The sequence below is a fragment of the Pan paniscus genome, chromosome 11 (assembly GCF_029289425.2).
Source record: "Pan paniscus chromosome 11, NHGRI_mPanPan1-v2.0_pri, whole genome shotgun sequence".
In the NCBI taxonomy this organism is placed as follows: domain Eukaryota; kingdom Metazoa; phylum Chordata; class Mammalia; order Primates; family Hominidae; genus Pan; species Pan paniscus.
This window is the reverse complement of record NC_073260.2, coordinates 16,080,470-16,100,458: the sequence shown is the minus strand read 5'-3', so window position 1 is coordinate 16,100,458 and position 19,989 is coordinate 16,080,470. Positions and strand designations below refer to the sequence as shown.

The 19,989-nt window shown below is 42.2% G+C and overlaps 1 protein-coding gene across 1 annotated transcript in view; it reads right to left on the bottom strand.

Annotated features, from left to right (window-relative positions):
* The window catches only part of STRBP (spermatid perinuclear RNA binding protein), a 158,540-nt gene extending 139,142 nt beyond the window's left edge, over positions 1-19,398 (bottom strand). The window contains exon 1 of the mRNA XM_034929009.2: positions 19,263-19,398. The gene's annotated coding sequence lies outside the window, so the exon portion shown is untranslated. The remainder of the gene's footprint in view (positions 1-19,262) is intronic.
* Between the last annotated feature and the right edge of the window lie 591 nt (positions 19,399-19,989).

The window sequence follows — 19,989 nt, the reverse complement described above, 5'->3', positions numbered from 1 at the left end:
TCAGGAGTTGGAAACCGCAGGTCACAATGAGACCCCATCTCCACACACACACAAATTTTTTTAATTAGCCAGGCATGGTGGTGTGCATCTGTAGTCCCAGCTACTCTGGAGGCTGAGGTGGGAGGATCAATTGAGCCCAGGAGGTCAAGGCTGCAGTGAGCTGTGATCATGCCACTGCACTCCAGCCTGGGCAACAGAGTGAGACCCTGTCTCAAAAAAATAAAAATACGCTTTGGAAGGCTGAGGCAAGAGGATCACTTGAAGCCAGGAGCTTGAGACCAGCCAGGGCAACATAGCAAGACTCCATCTGTACAAAAAAATTAAAAAACTAGCTGGGCATGATGGTGCATGCCTGCAGTCCCAGACACCAAGGAGGCTGGAGTGGGAGGATCACTTGAGCCCAGGAGTTCAAGGCTATAGTGAGGTATGATTGCACCACTGCACTTCAGCCTGGGTGGCACAGTAAGACCCTGTCTCAAAATAAAAATTATTTTTTAAATCTGTTTTTAAATTATTTTTAATTAAAAAAATATAAAGCAACCGAGTCACTCCTTTTAGCTTACCAATTTTTCTAACTTTGCAGTTCTGCAAGTGTGGTTTAGGAACCCCTGGAGGTCCTCAAGACCTTTTCAGGGGTCTGCATGGCCAAAACTATTTTCCAAGTAGTATGAAGGCATTATGTTTCTTTTCCACTCTCATTCTTTCCAGAGTACAGAGTTTCCCAGAGGCTATATAACGTTGAAGACGGAACATGAAATAGGTCACATCTGGAAGATCAAGATAATTCAATGAATCAATATTTTCCAATGGCCAATGCATAATGTTATAAAACCATGTATAGATAAAAGATCCAATCAAAATGCAAAGACCAATGGATTTTAATGTAACAGGACACAAAATGTTCACTGATCTGGTTTCAGATTCTATCAGGATACTACCATTTGTCAAGTTTTGGTGTAGTATCAAAGAAGAATATCCAAAATTATCTGAAAAAGCTATTAAAATATTTCTCCCTTTTCCAGCTACATATCTGTGTGAAGGCAGATTTTCTTCTTCATATACTTCATCAAGAATATTAAAACAGACAATGCAGAAGCAGCTATCCGAACCCAGCTGTCTTCTAGTAAGTTAGGCATTAGTGAGAATTACAAAAATGTAAAACAATGCTAGTCTTCTCACTAATTTTCTTTTGTCTTGTGTTAACATATAATAGTTTATTAGCATTTTAAAATAAATATTTAAATTTTTATCAGATATAATTTCCGATAAATATCAACAGATACAACTCACATAAACAAGAGATCGTTGGGGTCCTCGATAATGTTTAAGATTGTAAAAGGGTCTATAGTTAAAAAAAAAAGGTTTTTTTGAGAACTGCTGGCCTAACTATATGTAGGTTGATTTGGTGTTCCCAATGCTAGGTTTTCTATCCATTTCACTAGGGAAATGCAGCCATTTCTCAGGAATGAACCATGTCAACACTGTACAACTTGGAGCAGTGGTCACTTAAGCTCTTGACAAATGTTTTGCACTCATTTTGCAGTCAGCAATCCTCCTCCAATGAACAACAGATTTTCAGCGAAAGGCTTTGGCAAAAACATCAACCATTCTTTGATTCCCATTTCATAACGACTAATCACTTAGCTATATGATCTGTTTTAAAGGAAAGCAGGGCTGGCTACAGTGGCTCACACCTATAATCCCAACACTTAGGGAGGCTGAAGCAGGAGGATGGCTTGTAGCCAAGAGTTCAAGACCAGGGTGACAAAACGAGACCCCATTTCTACAAAAAAACAAAAAACAAAAAAATTTTTTTTAATTAGCCAGGTCTGGTAATCCTGTAATCCTAACTACTTGTGAGGCTGAGGCAGGCAGACCACTTGAACTCTAGGAGTTCGAGGCTGCAGTGAGCCATGATCGTACCACTGCACTCCAGCCTGGGCAGTGGAGAGAGAGAACCTCTCTGTCTGTCTCTGTTTCTTTCTCTGTCTCTGTTTCTTTCTTTTCTTTTTTCTTTCTTTCCTTCTTTTCTTTTCTTTCTTTCTTTTCTCTCTCCCTCTCTCAAAGAAGAAGAAGAAGGAGAAGGAGAAGAAAAATAGTACAAGAGAACGGACGGCACTGAGCCCATCGCAAATGTCAGGCTCTGTGCTATACTTACATTATCCCATAATCCTCAAGACCCCACAAAGTAACACAAAGCAGGAAACTAACTCAGATTTACTTGCCAAAGGTCACACAGTTAATAAATGGTGGAATCAGGACTCAAAATCAGGCCTGTGTGACTCCAAAGTCCAGTGCTCTCTCCACTTTACCAGGTAACCTTCATAATACTGGATTGGAAATCAAACCCGTCACTTACTTTCTATGTCCCTGAGTGAGTCACAACTTCTCTCAGCCAGCTTTTTCATGTACAAGATAAGAGGGTTAGTATAGCTGATCTCCAAAGTCCCCTCCATAGCTAATATTCTTAGATTGCAATTCATCACAACCTCAACCTTACAGTTACAGTGTAAAAGGCCTTTGTATGTCTTTCTAAACAGAACAAGAGAAACAATGCAAATAATGGGGAAGTAATGAGTAAAATTATTAGGCTAAGATATAGCTTTTCATGCTTTAACATTAACAATCATCATGAAATACACTATAAGCATTTAGTAGGCATTGTATACTTTTCATTCCAGACAACAAAAGCTCCCTTCTTTGGCATAAGCTTGGGCATTCGGCCAGCTGACATCTCTAAGGGTGGTAAGCACCTGTTAACCTGCTACACAGGAATACCGAACTGAAAGGGATTGCTATAAGGGAGCAAATCCCTCATCATTAGCTTGCCATAGCACCATCTTTTTTTTTTTTTTTTAGCTCAATTATACAATACCCAATGAAGGTATTTGCCAGGCATTTCTGAGAAAAAGGAAAAGTTGCAGGAAATGGTGAAAACTGACACATGGCACTTCAACACACAAACAAAACACAAATCCAAGAAGAAATGTGCTGATTGCAGGACAGTATACAGATGAGGTTTTCCTGTATTTGCACCGTGATGTTGGCTAGGCTATCAAAATTTAGACTTCTTCTTATAACATGGACCATTTGAACACAATTCACTATGTGCCAGACACTGTGCTGAGCCCTTTAGAGACATCACCTCTAACGCCACAGAGCTGTAACATAAGACATTCATTTTAAAAGAGGAAAGGTCTTACAGCTAGTAAGTGACAAAGACTTGAAAACAAATCTGACCAACTCCAGAGCCTGTACTCTTCACAGTACATTTCTGCTGGTTTCAGAGAGAATGAAATGTCACCACTAGGTCAAAACAGAAAAGTAATGTGTAATATTTGAGCCAAGCTACAAGGGCATTTTAAAACTTTTAAATAAAAGTTTTTAAAAGCTTAAAATCCATTTATGGAAGTACCTAGTATTTAGATATTAGCGAAAGTCACAAGGTCACTGTCAAAAATCTATACTTCTTTGGATAACTATCAATACACACACTCAAGACATTTGTAGATGGCTGCTATTGCTATACCTTATATTCTTGTTATGCTCACATAACCTTAAAAAAATCTCTTTGTCCAAAGTAGCCAGAGAGCTGTATTTTACATGATACCATCCTTTTTACCCAAAGCCAGCATATTTGAACATATTACCCCAGGGCCTATTACTGAAGGGAAGTAACATGATTCGGGCCAAAACACAGTAGAAAAGTGACAAGGTTTATGAGGTGACTTACTAGGGGCTTTCAAAGGAATGACTGACAACTGGCTTACCAAAAGTTCTTTCAAACTTTAAAAAAGCTAAAATAAAGTTTTTTAATAGGGGCAAAAATGTAATTACAAAAGTCTTCAATACACACAATTTGAGTTATGCTTCACTGGAATTGAATCACCACTTTTTAAAAGGATCTTAAAATGGGAAATCAATCAAGTTCCAATACTGCTCAGACTAAACCACTCAAGCGAATCAATTTATGAATTTAAAATAAAATCATATAAAGACTCATTGAAAGAGAAGAAAAAAAGAAACAGATAATTTCTAAGAACAAATGTCAGAAGCTACATTGCCATTTCTTCTAATTGTTCATGATAATGTCCATAAAGAGTTCCAAAGATTATTTCCTATTTTGTTTTTCCTCCTGTGCATACAAATCATAGTGGGACAGGATAAAGTGGCAACTAACAAACACCAACAGGACTAACAAACTCAAATCCCCTTCCCTTACACACTGTACTGCTAAGAGAGTACTGAATCCCTCAAACGAGATGATTCCTTCCATGTGTTTCTTTTTGCCTGCTCATTCCCAAATTTAGTGACAAGAACACCCAACTTTTCAAGCCAAATAGATATGGATTTGAATCCCAGATTGACCACTTATCAGCTAAGTGATTCTAGAGTTACTGAACAAGCCTTCATTTTCTCATTAGAAATACAGTAACCACTTTGAAAGGCTAGTGTGAAGATTAACAATAATATGCACAACGCATGCCTGTTATCAGCATTATTATTCATTATGTGCCTGACACATTCTTTTTTGATGTTGCTGCTGTTTGTAATATCACTATTAAATAGCATAAGAAGGATACTCTGTTTCTCACTGGCAAATCGGAAGCAGGCAACAAAGCACTAGGAGTGACCTGTAATACAAACTTGCCCTAGTCGACCTTACTTGTCACAGCAAAGATTTTTATTCTAATGGCTTAAAAACTTTTCAAACTGCATAATGGGTAAGGGGTTTTATTTTGAAGTGATGAAAATGTTTTGGAACTACATAAAGTGGTGGTTGCTCAACATTGTGAATGTTTCATTTAAACTGAATAGTTCAGTTTAAAATGGTTAGCCTTTTAAAAAAACGTTTTCAGAAGGAACGAGGGGGAAAAAAATCTTAATTATTCCAATTGAACATTATTAGGTGTAATAACACCCAATAATGACCAACCAACTAAGCTGGTTAGTGACCAACTCAGCTACGTTCATTTAAGATTTCCTGGTACACATTTCTAAACAGCAGCCTGACATGGTGAAAGCAGCCCAAGACTGAAGGTCAAGAAATCTACCTCTTGCCAGTCAGGAGATCGAGACCAGCCTGGCTAACACAGTGAAACCCCATCTCTACTAAAAACACAAAAACTTAGCCGGGCGTGGTGGCGGGCACCTGTAGTCCCAGCTCCTCGGGAGGCTGAGGCAGAAGAATGGCATGAACCCAGGAGGCGGAGCCTGCAGTGAACCCAGATGGCGCCACTGCACTCCAGCCTGATCACGTGAGACTCCGTCTCAAAAAAAAAAAAAAAAAGAAAGAACAAGAAAGAAATCTACCTCTTGCCCCAACTCTGCCACTAGTTGGGTGTGTGATTTTCAACTAGTGCCTTAACCTCTCTGGAACAAAGCAGGACTAAAAGGATCTCGCAGGTTTCTCACAAGGGTAAAACTTTATATTCTTAGCAAACCAATCATGTGAAATAAAATTGCCCAGATTTAAAAAAAATTTACAATATATTCCAAATCTGAAAAACTAAAAGCCATCACACCTCCGGTGAGGTGAAAAATATAAATTATCCTAAATAGGAAAATTTTCTCATTTCAGGACAGTTGGGTCCTACTGACTCCTATTTAATGGAAAACAAAAGGCTCTATAATGACAGTGCCAAAATAATGTTCACTGACAATATTATCTAAGGGCAAAGAAAAAAGACTTAATAAAGGACGACTAATGTGATAAGTTCAAGGTCACCCTTCTAAACGTAGCCGGTGAATTGCAAGTTTTTAACAAACTCATCATGTCTTTTTTCAACTATTAGAAAATGCATTAAATATAAAAATATAAATATCATACATCATTAGCCTATAAATAAAAAGTGTACACAATTATCAATATCATTTTGCAAATAATTTTTTTGCCTATCATCTTTGGGTTAAAAACACCTCCTGCTACAGGGCTCTGAAAATGCTATAAATCTAAAAGAACCTTACACTGTTCTTGAATCTGCCTGGCATAGAAAGCTACATCCTCTGATATCTTCTGGTATTTTGTTAAATGTAGGCTGTTAAAGAAATGTTTTGGCAACTAACATCTTAACTACCACTAATTAGGTTAAAAGGCTTGTCCTCTTCCAATGTGGCTCTATGTCCTAAGGGGAAAAACAGGAGTATGGTATGGCAAAAGCATGCAAACCTTTTAATTCAAATAAACACTGCCTTCATCTCAAGGTGATCAAGGTTACTAGTTGGGAACACTCAACTGCTCATCTGTTTTCTTCAAAGATGTAAGAAAGGCACTGCTTAGATATCCATAGCCAATGAAGCAGCAGTAAAGGAGATTTCAAAGGATAACCTGTAAGTTGTATCAAGCTACTGAGAATACATAGTGTTTTTACAACCAGAGCAACTTATCTAACAAACTTAGCGAAAAGTGTTGAGCTACTTACAGATGAAAAGAAAAATTCAGGTACTGTGTCAAAGTTTTCCAAATCAATTATCTAGATTCTGATGCCAGCAATAGATCCAGCAACTGAGTCTTACTTCTCTTTCTGGGAGTTAGCTATATCAAAATGAAGGCACGAAAGCAACAGATGCACATCCTTTCTAAAGAGAATACTAATTTTCTTTTTATCAGAATCATCATCACCTGTATATAACCATCACACCTGCAAACGTTATACCAAAACCAAACAAATTTTCCTCCTGATCTCACTGCTCTTGGGCTCCCTGCTTATACTGAGGGAACCCCAGGCTGCCAATCAAGTAGGCTTGAAACCCTGTAGTTGTCAGGCTTGTCGCTCAGCCCTCACATCCAGTAGTTACCAAGTTGCAACAGTTTCAAGACATCCTTTCTTTCTTCTTTTTTTTTTTTTTTTTTTTTTTTGCTAGTCTTGCTCTGTTGCCTAGAGTGGAGTGCAGTGGCATGATCATAGCTCACTACGGCTTTAACCTCTTGGGTTCAAGCAATCCTCCAACCTCAGGCTCCCAAGTAACTGAGACTACAGGCAAGCACCACCACACCCAGCTACTTTTTTTCTATAAAGATGTGGTCTCATTATGTTGTCCAGGTTGGTCTCGAACTCCTGAGCTCAACTGATCCTCCGCCTTGGTGTCCCAAAATGCTGAGATTATATATATACCTACTTCCACTACCTATACCTATTTCCACTACCTTTATTGCTTTCCCCCCAAATTATTACAATAGCATTTTAATCAGTGTACAGTAAGTTGTCATTTAATGTACTTGATAGGTTCTTGGAAACTGCGACGTTAGGGGAAATAACATATAATAAAACCAATTTATCATAGGCTAATTGATATATACAACAGTTAAGTTCTTCTTGTCACAAAAACATCACCAAACTTCTAAATAAAAACCAAAACGCTTGTAATATTAAACACTGAAATAAATGTGAGCTATATATATATGTAAGAAAAGTTAATAAAAAACAAGATGACTACTTAATTATTCCAGTTCAAGAATGCAGATGGCCAGAGCCTATCCCATCAACTCAGGGCACAAGGTGGGCATCAATCCTAGACAGAACACCATTCCGTCACAGTGCACACTCACACACACACCCTCACTCACTCATCCTGGGACCATTTAGACAGACCAATTAACCTAAACTGCTCATCCTTCAGATATGGAGGAAACCAGAGCACCCAGAGAAAACCCACACAGACATGGGGAGAACGTGAAAACTCCATGTAGACAGTGGCTCCAGCCAGGAATCTTTTTTTTTTTTTTTTTGGTCAACATTATAATGAAACAACATTGAATGAAACATTATTCGAGGACCAGTCGTATTTATTTCAGTCTGTCTTTCCACGTAACATTGTCAAACTCATAAAGATAGTCCTGATAATGTCCTTTATCACTGGGGCTTTCAAACAGAGTAAGGCTTGAATTCCTTATTCCTGCATTCAAATCCTTCTATCAGTAGCTCCAACATTCCTCTCCAAACTTACGCTCTGCTAATTCCTTTCATATATCGTATCGTCAACAAAATGAACCACTTATTTTCCATACAAATCTTGAGCATTCTTATTTTGCTAATGCTATTCCCTCCATATGGAATTCTCTTTTCCATTTTTCTCATAATCCAGTTCTATTTGTTTTCCATGGCTGATACTACACACTACACACACCCTCGCTGAAATCGCTCTATTATTCCCCTCCACTAGAAATAATTTCTTGTTCTTCTGAATTCTGGATCACTCTCTCTTAGGTACTTACCTTTTTAAAACACACAAACACACACACACACACACACACACACACACACACATCCCATACTATCAACTCCCCTAATAGACTGTAAGCTCATAAAAGTATAAAAGTCAGAGTCCATGAATACTTTATCTCTGGCTGGGCACAGTGGCTCATGCCTGTAATCCCAGGGCTTTGGGATACCCAGGCAGGAGGATGGCTTGAGCCCAGCAGTTCAAGACCAACCGGGGCAACACAGCAAGACTTGTCTCTACAAAATAATTTTTTTTTAATTAGCCAGGCATGGTGGCACATGTCTGTAGTCCTAGCTACTCAGCAGACTGAAGTGGGAGGATTGGTTGAGCCTAGGAGCTTGAGGCTGCAGTGAGCCGTGATCACACCACTGCACTCCAGCCTGGGCAACAGAACAAGACCCTGTCTCAAAAAAATAATAATAATTTTATATATATATAACTTATATAAAAGATATATATTTATTTATGCATAATTTATGTATATATATTTACAAAATTGTATAGAATTATTATATCTATATCTTTGTATATCCCCATGCAACCAGCACAGTGCTTAATAAGGACTCAAGATGAATAAATTAATAAGGATACTCATGAAGAAAAACAGAAATACAGCAAAAAGACGACTTCAAGGTGCATAATATTCCAAAGAAAAACTGAAATTAAAACATTAAAAAAATTAAACCTTTTCCAAGTATAGACTACAATTAATAAAATAGTTCATTCAAATACTCGGGTTCCTACTAAAGGCCAGGCACTGTTCTACTAGGTGCTTGAAATCTACAGAAAACAAAACCAACAAAAATCCTTGCTTTCATGGAGCTTATATCAGGTGGAGAAAAAAAGGCAATAAACAATATAAGCAAAATATATCATAAGTGAAATGGTTTAAAGTGGTATGGAGAAAAAGAGGATGGGAAAGGTTGGGTAAGGAGAACCAGAAATGGAGGAGCTGCCATTTTAATAGGGTGGTAAGAGAAGGCCTCACTGAAAATGAGAGACAAGATGGAGCCAAGCAAATGTCTGAAAAACTGCATTCTGGATAGGGTAAACAACAAGTGCAAAGGACCTGAGACAGAAATATGCCTGGTATGTTAAAGAATCTGCAAGAAGGCCAGGCGTGGTGGCTCACGCCTGTAATCCCAGCACTTTGGGAGGCCAAGGTGGGCGGATCACGAGGTCAGGAGATCGAGACCATCCTGGCTAACACAGTGAAACCCTGTCTCTATTAAAAATACAAAAAAATTAGCCAGGCATGGTGGCAGGCGCCTGTCGTCCCAGCTACTCAGGAGGCTGAGGCAGGAGAATGGTGTGAACCCCGGAGGCAGAGCTTGCAGTGAGCCAAGATCGGGCCACTGCACTCCAGCCTGGGTGACAGAGCGAGACTCCGTCTCAAAAAAAAAAAAAAAAAAGAATCCGTAAGAAGACCATTGTGGCCAGAATGGAGTAAGCAAAAAGAAGAGTAAGAGATGATGAGGTCAGACAGCAAAGAAGGCATTCGATCACAGAAGGACTTGATAGGACTTTGTGTTTTACTCTGAGCAAGATGGGCAATCACTAGAGGGTTTTGACCAGAGAAGACAAAATCTGACTTATCTTTTTTAAAGGATCATTCTTGTTACTGTATTAAGAATAGACTATAAGGAGGAAAGGGCAAAAAAAAAAAAAAAAAAAGGGGGGGATTACTGCAATAATTTGGAGAAGGTAATGTAGGCTTATGCCAGTGCAAGTGATGAGAAGTGGTCAGATTCTGGATATATTTTAAACAGAGCTGCTAAGATTTCCTAAGGGATCAGATGTAATGTGTGAGAAGAGTCAAGAATGTCTCCAGGTTTTGACCTGAGAAAATGGAAAGATGAAGCTGCTATTTACTGAGATATGGAAGATTATAAAAGGGACACGGGGAAGAGGAGACAGGGTAAGTTCAATTTGAAATAAGGATAGAAGATATAAGAGGAGATGTCAGGTAGGCAGTAGCATACACAAGCCTGGAGTTCCAGGCTAGAGATAAAAATTTGAGAGTCAGCCAGGCGCAATGGCTCACGCCTGTAATCCCAGCACTCTGGGAGGCCGAGGCAGGTGGATCACCTGAGGTCCGGAGTTCGAGACCAGCCTGACCAACATGGAGAAACCCCGTCTCTACTAAAAAATACAAAAAATTAGCTGGGCGTGGTGGCGCATGCCTGTAATCCCAGATACTCAGGAGGCTGAGGCAGCAGAATTGCTTGAACCCGGGCAGCGGAGGTTGCGGTAAGCCAAGATCACGCCATTGCACTCCAGCCTGGGCAACAAGAGTGAAACTCTGTCTCACAAAACAACAACAACAACAACAACAACAGAGATCCCATGAGGCAGTCCAATATTAAGAGGTAGGTGTAATAAGGAAGAACCAAAAAAGAGACTATGAAGCCAAGTAGGTAGAAAAACCAGCAATCTGGTATCCTAGAAACCAAAGCAGAAAGTGTTTCACAAAAGGAAGCACCTATTTGTGCCAAACACAGCTAATAGGTCAAATAAGAAATAAACTTCGTAGTCTTGACAGGTACAGTTTCAGTAGAGTGGTGGGGATAAAAATCTCACTAGAGTGGTTTCCGGAGAGAACATGAGAACGAAAGATGAACAGAAGACACTTTTTCAAGAAGTTTTGCTGTAAAGGGGAGCAGAGAAATTGGGTAGCAGCTAAAAAAGGCACTGTGGTCAAGAAATGGTTGTTTAAAAAAAATAGATGAAATATAGTATGTGTGTGCCAACTGGAATGAGCCAGTAGACAGGGGAATAATGATGTTGCAGGAGAGAGAGAGACATCATTTCAGCTGTTAATAGAATTTCACTAGAAGAGTCAAATAGCCCAATGAAGAGAAATTTCACTAGGCTAGTGGGCAATAATTCCAGAGTACTGTTACTCTTTGTGATACTAAAGAAGGGAGGAAAGCAGCCCATAATTCTAATTCACATGTCACAGGAGGCTCAGAAGAGAGGCTGGACCACTTGCCAAGAACCTTTGTGTTAAGACATTTTACATGTTATTTCATTTAAGCACAAAATAACTTCATGAGGCATTATCTTTATGTTACAGATAAGGAACCAGAAGCTCAGAGAGAGTAAATAATATGCTTAACTCACAAAGCTGGTAAGTGGTTTCTAAGAGGTATGTTTTAAATCCACGTCCTTCTGTGCAGAAGATAAGGAATTATTGTTAATTTAGGGGGTTAAAATAATGTTGTGGTTACGTGGTTTTTTTGGTTCTTATCAGTCAGAAATATATACTGAAGTATTTATGGATCAAAGTATATGATATCTAAGATTGGCTGTAAATTCCCTACCAAAAAAAAAAAAAAAAGTAAAATGCAATTGTGAGTGAGGGCTGAGCAGCAAAATGCTGATAATTGGTGAAGCTGATTGATGGCTATATGGAAATTTACTGTACTGTTTCCACTCATATACATCTGAAAAGTCCATGATGAAAAATGAAAAATAAAAATCCAGGTCCTTTTGAGTCTATCACTTCAAAGCCTGCCCTTAATTTCTGCTCACTTCCAAAAAAAAAAAAAAATGCTTTATAGCTTCCAAACAATTTTCTTATCTTCTTTAATCTTCAATATAACTCTGTAAATTAGGAGTATTATTCCTATTTCAGACTTAAGGAGAGAGATCTACAACTAGTAAATAGGATCAGATCTCATAGCTAAATCTTATAGTACCAAAAACATTCTTCTAATACAGCAATTAAGTTTGCACACCAGGCACTGTGTGCATACCCATACTCCACCCAGTGCCAGTACTTTTTCTCAGATTCATTACTATCTCATAATCCTGGGACTCTGAGCTTCCTGGGAGGACTAAGCATTATCCCATTCAGTCCATGAAAAGACTTGTGTACTCAACAGCTTGATTAAAAGAGGCAGATTTCAAATTTGCTCAGCCATCAATCTTCCTTGCCAAATTCAGAAACTAACATGAATTTGATATACAACTTCTCAGTGATCTGATAGTCTGCCAATCTCTGCTCTAAAGTGAACTCCTTGTGCCTCCATTTCCCTAAATGTAATATTCCATTGTTCACCTACACTATACAGCCATCACAGGGACCAAAGTTCAGGTATATGAACTCTGAGCTCTAGAAATAAAGGAACAATAATACTGACCAACTTCAAAAGTCAATTTTGTATAGTTCTAAAACATTTACCACAAAACTGGCAGAACAAAAAAATCACAGTTAGTACTTATTTTTAAGATACCGTATTTTTAAAAGCCTCATCACGATGTTTGCTATCTGTTCTTCTATGCTAACCCTGGCATTATAAGCTCATTCACAGCTTACTTCAAAAACAACCGAAAATATTCACACCAAAGTCTTGAGATTTTATTCTCTCCAGCTTTTAATCATCAAAACTGCAACACTTTCCCCCTCTAGTTCACTGCCTTTGTGAGTTATTCAGAATTATTTAACTCAAGAGTTACCCAGTATCCAAAACTTCATTAGGTTAAAATTTAGGTTGCCTAAGCTGTACAGAAGCCTATGATTAGATGCAATGTTTAATGAGTTTCAGATTTACTTGAACTATAAACATCTTAAAAATGAACTGCCTCCATCTTAACTTTTACAAACCAACCACTTATTTATTAGATCACTACCTAGCTGTCTTAAATTGTACTGATTTCCATTTAGGCTGACTAAACATAAGTAACCAGTTACAAACTCCATTTTCATATTAAGGGCCAATATATCTAGAGAAGGATCTATTCTTTACTCAAACCAGTATTATTGAAGCATACTAAGAAATCTTAGGTCTGGTACAAAACACACCTTTGAGCCTAAATGTCAATTTATGCTTACTGAATTAACTGGCAAAACGGGCTTAATAATGGCATACTAAAACAAGCATGGTAAGAAAAAAATCGAGACAGAGCCCTTTAGGACAATTACTAGTCACTACATGTCAACAGCACTATATTGGTTAAATTAAAATCATAAACAAAATGCTGATCTGCCCAATAGGATATTGTGAAAAATCCTGGCACCTGGAAAACTGCAAAGAACAGGAAATTCTGCAGGTGCAGTAAGAAACATCTTACCCATGACCCAGAAATGCCTCAGAATTTATTACACAACCTGCTGCAGAATTCTCACTTTTCAAGTGGAAATGAACCATGAAGTCACACAATGCAAGGCTGTGATTTTATTATTGATGTAATCAACTGTACCCTTTCAAGTTATGCTAAAGTTAACTAAAGAAAGCAGATGTTTTACACAGCGCTAGTTATGTCAGAAGTTAAGAGAATCTGAATACCAAATAAAATTTAGGACTGCTTCATTCAGCCACACGCACATGTGGAGAGTCTGTTGTGAGGCAGGCACTATACTTCTCAAATAGGATGCACTTAATGGACCCTTAGGACAAGAAATAATTCAAATTAGACATGAAAGTTACAAATCAGGTCATTTGGTCACCTCACTATTCAATGCAAGAACTAAAAGCTATATTAAAGATTAACACAACTTTCAGGCTCAAATCACCTAATTATCTACATCACCATTAATCTGGCCTTATTTACTTTACTTCTATTTTAACTGACACATACATTAAACTTACATCTCTCAATAAAGTTTTCTAAAATTAGACTCGATTCACTAGCCTCTTAGAATTACTAGTCAGAAACAGTTTCTGTAGCTAAACGAATTTTGAAAAACAACCAATCTTCCAATAAAAGGACCTATGCAAAACAAATGAAAACAGAAAAGCAGTAAAATGGGTAACAGTGTCCAAACATGTTACCTAAGAGAGTAAACTATTAGAGTAGATCACGTAGCAAAGAAAGATCACTATCGGAGCTGGGTATTACCAAGCTCAAGGCAAATTAATGTGTAATAAAGCAACCTATGCTGAGACAGGAGGATCGCTTGAGCCCAGAAGTCCAAGATCAGCCTGGGCAACACAGCAAGACCTTGAGACCTGGTCTCTACTAAAAGTAAAAAAATAGCCAGATGTGGTGGCACATGCCTGTAGTCCCAGCTACTCGAGATGCTAAGGCGGGAGGATCACTTGAGCTCTGGAGTTCAAGGTTACAATGAGCTATGATCACACCACCACACTCCAGCCTGGGCCACAGAGCAAGACCCTGTCTCAAAAAAAAAAAAAAAAAAAAGGCAATTTGCTATTTACATTTTTGCTGTGTCAATCATGACCAACACCTGGAAGGCTCTTTACAACTTGTAAACCAAACACAACATTAAGAAAGCATTTAAAAATCATTCCCCCTCAAATAGAGCATTACCTGTCAATGCATATGGAAATACCAAATGATGGGTAATTATCTGATAACTAAAACTTGAAAAAGGAAGGAGTATTCAGTAAATCAGAACAAGGAAGCTTGATGTCACTAGCAGAAGGGATAGCTCTATTTTTCTATTCCAGTCACTCAGTCAGTAATCAATTTTCTGCAAAATACATAGGAAAATGTATTATGTTTATTATTTCTGATATAAGAATTGAATTTGGCTGGGCGCGATGGCTCACGCCTGTAATCCCAGCACTTTGGGAGGCCGATGCGGATGGATCACGAGGTCAAGAGATCGAGACCGTCCTGGCCAACATGGTGAAACCGCACCTCTACTAAAAATACAAAACATTAGCTGGGCGTGGTGGCGGGCACCTGTAGTCCTAGCTACTCGGGAGGCTGGGGCAGGAGAATCACTTGAACCCGGGAGGCAGAGTTTGCAGTGAGCCGAGATTGTGCTACTGCACTCCAGCCTGGCGACAGAGCGCCACTCCGTCCCCCCCACAAAAAAAGAATTGAATTCACTGAGCCAAAGAAGGCCTCTGTCTCTGGAAATTCCTGCTTAGAAACAATCTTGGGCTATAGCTAGAACCCAATGTCTCTCACAAGCTTCTGCTCAGGCTGAAGAATTCAAACCAGCACTAACACTTAGCTGAGAAATTGGAAAGGTAAGCAGACAGCAAAGAATGAACAAACTTCAATTTGCAGACGTCTCTGATATTCACATAAGTTTCATCTCTATCCAACTTTCACACAACAAATTAATCCACCTAATGGCAAATTATGAAGTACTAACATTTGACCAGTCTAAAAACCACAGGGGAGAAAAAAGAAACTAAGTAACATCTATCCCCGTATTTACGTAGCTCCAGTCTTCCCGAAAGACTTAAACTTGTTTTATATAAACCACCTTGATTCTCATGGGAGATGGATAGAATCAGATTTCTAGAGAAGAAACCAGCACAAAGGGATTAAATATCTTGTCCAGCAAGTCACCAGCGAAAATAAAACCAGAACCCAATTATTCAGCCTGCAAAGCCTAAATAACCTGCTTTCCTTGGTTCGTAAACTTAGGATATCTAAAGTGCCTACAAATTGTCCCAATTCATAGAATTTCACTGAACAATACATATAATCCGAACACTATACCAGAATTGAGTATTCTGAGCAAGAAAGTAGTGCGCACCCCAAGTCAGTAAAATGAACACAATGGACTTTAAAAATATAAGGAGGAAACAATGGCTATGTTGGAGAGAATTTTCAAAGCTCACTCTATTCATCTTATATCCTACTGCTCAAATTCTCTGCCAAAAAGCAAATGAGGTCAGACATGCTCCCTATAATTATATTGTATACATATATCAAATCTCAAAATACTCAGAGTTTCAATCGAAGGGACATTATACTCTAAAAATCTTTCCCTCCAAAAATAAAATCTTACAGTAATGCCTTCAGAGCATTCTTTTGCTGCCATGACACACTTCAAATTTGGATTTTACGAATCATTCGCTTCCAGTTTATTTTTTTAATATTTATATTAATGGATTCCGATTACTTAAAATTTGGTGTTCTGCTCCACCCTCATTATGTTTAGGCAAGATTCTCACTTCCACTCAAACTTATTATTCAAACATACAATGGCTGCATTAAGATACTTCCTAAATCGACAAAAGAAGAAAACTAATCAACCCAGAAAGCTCCCAAGCTACCAAAGCGAACCTTTTATTTGAAATCATACTAGGTACCACACTACACATTACGTGAAGCCCACAGAGTGATAATTGAAGTTATTTCTGCAACATGATGAAATTTATTTTTTAGCAAAATCTGACAAGACTTAATTTTCAACTGTCAAAAGGGAAATCGTTTTCCAAGATTCTAGGAAACCTTGCTTACTGAAGCAGTCTCAAAGTAGTTTGCTTAATCCTTTCAAACCCCTAAGAATCTAACACAAGCCACAGAACAGTGAATGAGACTTGCACTGAAATAAATGTCTGTGTTCAAACCCCTAAAGGTTACTTCCCATGTGTTTGGCAAGCTGAAGGCCATATGTCCGCCCAACCCATAAGTGTCTTTCCTCAATAAAGCTAACATTACACTTCCCAACTCAAATCAAAATACCAGAGAATCCAAAAGCCTCCAACTAAATTTTACCTGAACTATTTGGGAGAAAAAGTCAACAATCCAGATCAGTTATTCACGCCTTGAAAGAGTGTTAAGACTCAGAAAGCTCCAATTCTGCCACTTTTAGGAGCTAGGTGTGCATTACTTCTGTCTGCCTATAGCATGGGACTCAGATATTACATCACCCCATGCTGCCTGAATACTGACCCATTACCCAGAAAGCGCCAGGGTATCTGAGACACTGCACCAAGGTATCCCTTTCTTCCTCTCTTATGCATAGCCCTTGAATGCTATTGGCCACTGGGCCTGGTCTCTTGCAGTTTCACAAAGACATCTGCCCTGCACCTGCTGCAATCCCATTTCCATTCACTCTTGGTGCGCTCCTCGTGACCCTGTGTGGCCCTTCTGTCCGCTCGTCAAACCAATATGCTAGGATGATACCCACTACACACCTCTTCCAAATTTGGGGATGTGCACTCAGCTCTCCCTTACCCCTTCCCCCTTCCTCATTTACTGGGTTCTGGAATTAAAAGCAGGCTCAACGATCTCTCTGACCCTAGGAGTATGAACTTTCAGATATGACACTGAGTTTAATGTCCTCCACTTTCCATTAACATCATTCCAGGATCCAGGTCCCCCCACCCCTCAATCTCCAGTTTCTCTCAGTATGGAATTTAATCCTTTCCATTTAGTTATTTTTCCAACTTCTGCACTCTGCCTGATCTTCCTTATACTCTCAGTGACCTAAAAATCTTGGCCCCTTTCATCTCTCAAACTCAAAGTGTTCCAATCTCTCCCCATACTTCCACTCCTTGGATCTTCCATACTCTCTTAAGCAACCTGTGTTCCTAGCTCTCTCCAACTTAAGCAGTCATTTCCTGCCCTAAACCTGGGCATCCTATTTCCCCCCCCACCACCACCACCACTCCAATCCATCACCTATGCCTTTCTAGTTACAGACATGTCCACATACACCTCTGCCTTGCCCTTCTCTTACTCCACTATAGGTATTAAGCATTCTTCTACATCCTCTACCCCAAAATAGCCTGTCTACCTTCCTTCTTTCTCCCTACCTCCCTTCTCCCTACAGCACAAAATTCAGTGCCCCAAACCTGTGCTTCCCTCCCTCCACCTACTGTACTCCAGACCTGGCTACCTTCCCCTCCAGTCTATCCCGTTGTCCCCCTCTACTGATTTCGTTCTCACCCCCCCTCCACCTTCCTCCTCCCCAACCGCTCCACACTTCCTGCCTCAGAAATCTTTCCTTCCATTTGTCCCCACACTTTACCTGCCACTCCAAGAACACTTCCCTTTCCCCACCCCCTTTTGCCCTCCACCTCACACACTCCACGCCACCCCACACGCCTGTCCCTCTCCCCCAGTTCCTGCCCCTAATGTCCTCCAACACTTGCCAAGAACCCCTCACCCTCCGTCCTACCTCAAAATTCCCTCTCTTGCTGATCCCACCTTCTTCCATACTTCCTGCATAAACACCCTCCATTTCACGCACTTCTCCCGCTATCCTTTAAATGCCCCACACACCTCCTGCTCTCCATCCCCATCACCTTTCTCCTACTGTCCCCACCTCTCTCTGCAAGCCCTCAAACTAAGTCTCTGCCCCAGTGAACTTCCCCCTTCCACCCCATACTCCTCTCCCCTGAGCACCAGATACCTGCCTTTTTATCCTTACATGTCAACCCCCTCCCGCCTCCCTGCAGGCTCCCCTATACACCTGGCCACACACTCCCTCACACCCCTCGCAGGTCTCCTGGAGCCCCTGGGCCTACCCTTCATTTCCCTATCACCCCAGAAGCCTAGGCACCCTGCTCCCCTCCCTCCCTTTCAGGCGCTCCCTGCCTGCCCTCACTTCCCCCTGCCCCGACCCCCTCCTCCATCGTTCCCCTTCACGGGCGTCCCGGTGGCCTTCCTAATACCCGCCCCACTCCCTGCCCCTGGCACGCAGCGCTCCTTCCAGTCCTGCTCGAGTCCCCAGTCTTCTCCCTCCATTCCCACCCCACTCGTCCCTGCCCTCCCCAAAAGCCCCCTCATTCCCTCTTGAACCCCACAATATAGTGCCCCCCCCACCGGCCGGAATGTCCTCCATCTCGCACTCGTCTGGCCCAGGGGGCCCCCCAAACCTGCCTGAAGGCTCTCCTCCTCCATTGGGCCGGATCCCTCTGCACCCCTATTTACCCCCAAATCTGCCCACACCCTCCGCCTGCCCCCCGAAGCCTCTCCCCAGCTCCTGCCCCCAATGTCCTCCAACACCTGCCCTGAGCCCCGAGCCCTCCGTCCCGGAAGACCTCCCGGCACCGCGTCCCCCCACCCTGCCCACGCCCTCCCCTGATCGGCCGGGACCCCGTCCCCGCGAAGGTGAGGAAGGCTGCCCGCTGCCCTTGCCCGAAGCGGCCGGGGCACCGCAGCGGCGGCGGCGGCGGCCACAATGCCGGAGCCGCGGGGCCGGGATTGCTCCCTGCTCTCCGCCTCGGCCGCCACCGCCGCCGCCGCTGCTAAGGACGCACAACAAACAATGCGGGGCCCGGGCCGGCTCCGCCAACCGCCTCAACCGCCGCCTTAACCGCCGCCCGCCCGGGACGGCCCGCCGCGCAGGCGCCCGCCCCGCCGCCGGAGCCTACCCGCGCCGCCGCGCTCTGCCCGCGCCCGGTACCGGCTCCCGCTCCGCCGCCGCCGCCACCTCGCCCGCTCGCGTCTCCGGCTCCTCTGCCCAGCGGCGGCGGCTGCGGCGGCTGCTGCCCTGGTGGCGCTCGCGGCTCCGGTCTCCGCTTCGGCGGCGGCAGCGGCGGCAGCGAGCACGTGACACCGTCGAGCGCGCCCATTGGCCAGGCCAGGGGGCGGGCCCCGCGGCTGCTGGGGAACGGAAAGCCCGCCCCCTCGTTCGCCGCGCGCCCCCTCCACGCGCGTCCTGCCGCACCTGAGAGCGCCGGCCAGCGCCCGCCGCCGCCGTGCTGTGCCGCCGCCTGCGCCAAGTGCGCACCTGGGAGCGCGCAGGGAGCACTCGCCGCCGGCGGCCTTATGCACCTGCGAGCGGACGCTTACGTAAACTGCGTCCCCGCCTTCCTCCCGGCCCCAGGCCCCCGCCCGCTGCAGCACCTGAGCCCCGCTGCGCTAGCGGCGTAACTGCGGCGGAGCGGAGACGAGCTGCGCTGGGAGGCTAGCGAAATGCACGGAAACTTCGTAACTTCCGAACCTGGGAGCTGCGCCGAGCCGCGGCGGCTAGCCGCCTTCCCCGGGCCCCGCACCCCAGTGCGGGATGCCCCCAAACCCCAGCAGCCACACAAATGGAGTAGGCGTCGCACTGCCTCCCGAGGTGGAGGGGCAGGCCAGTAGGCTTTGACTTGTGCC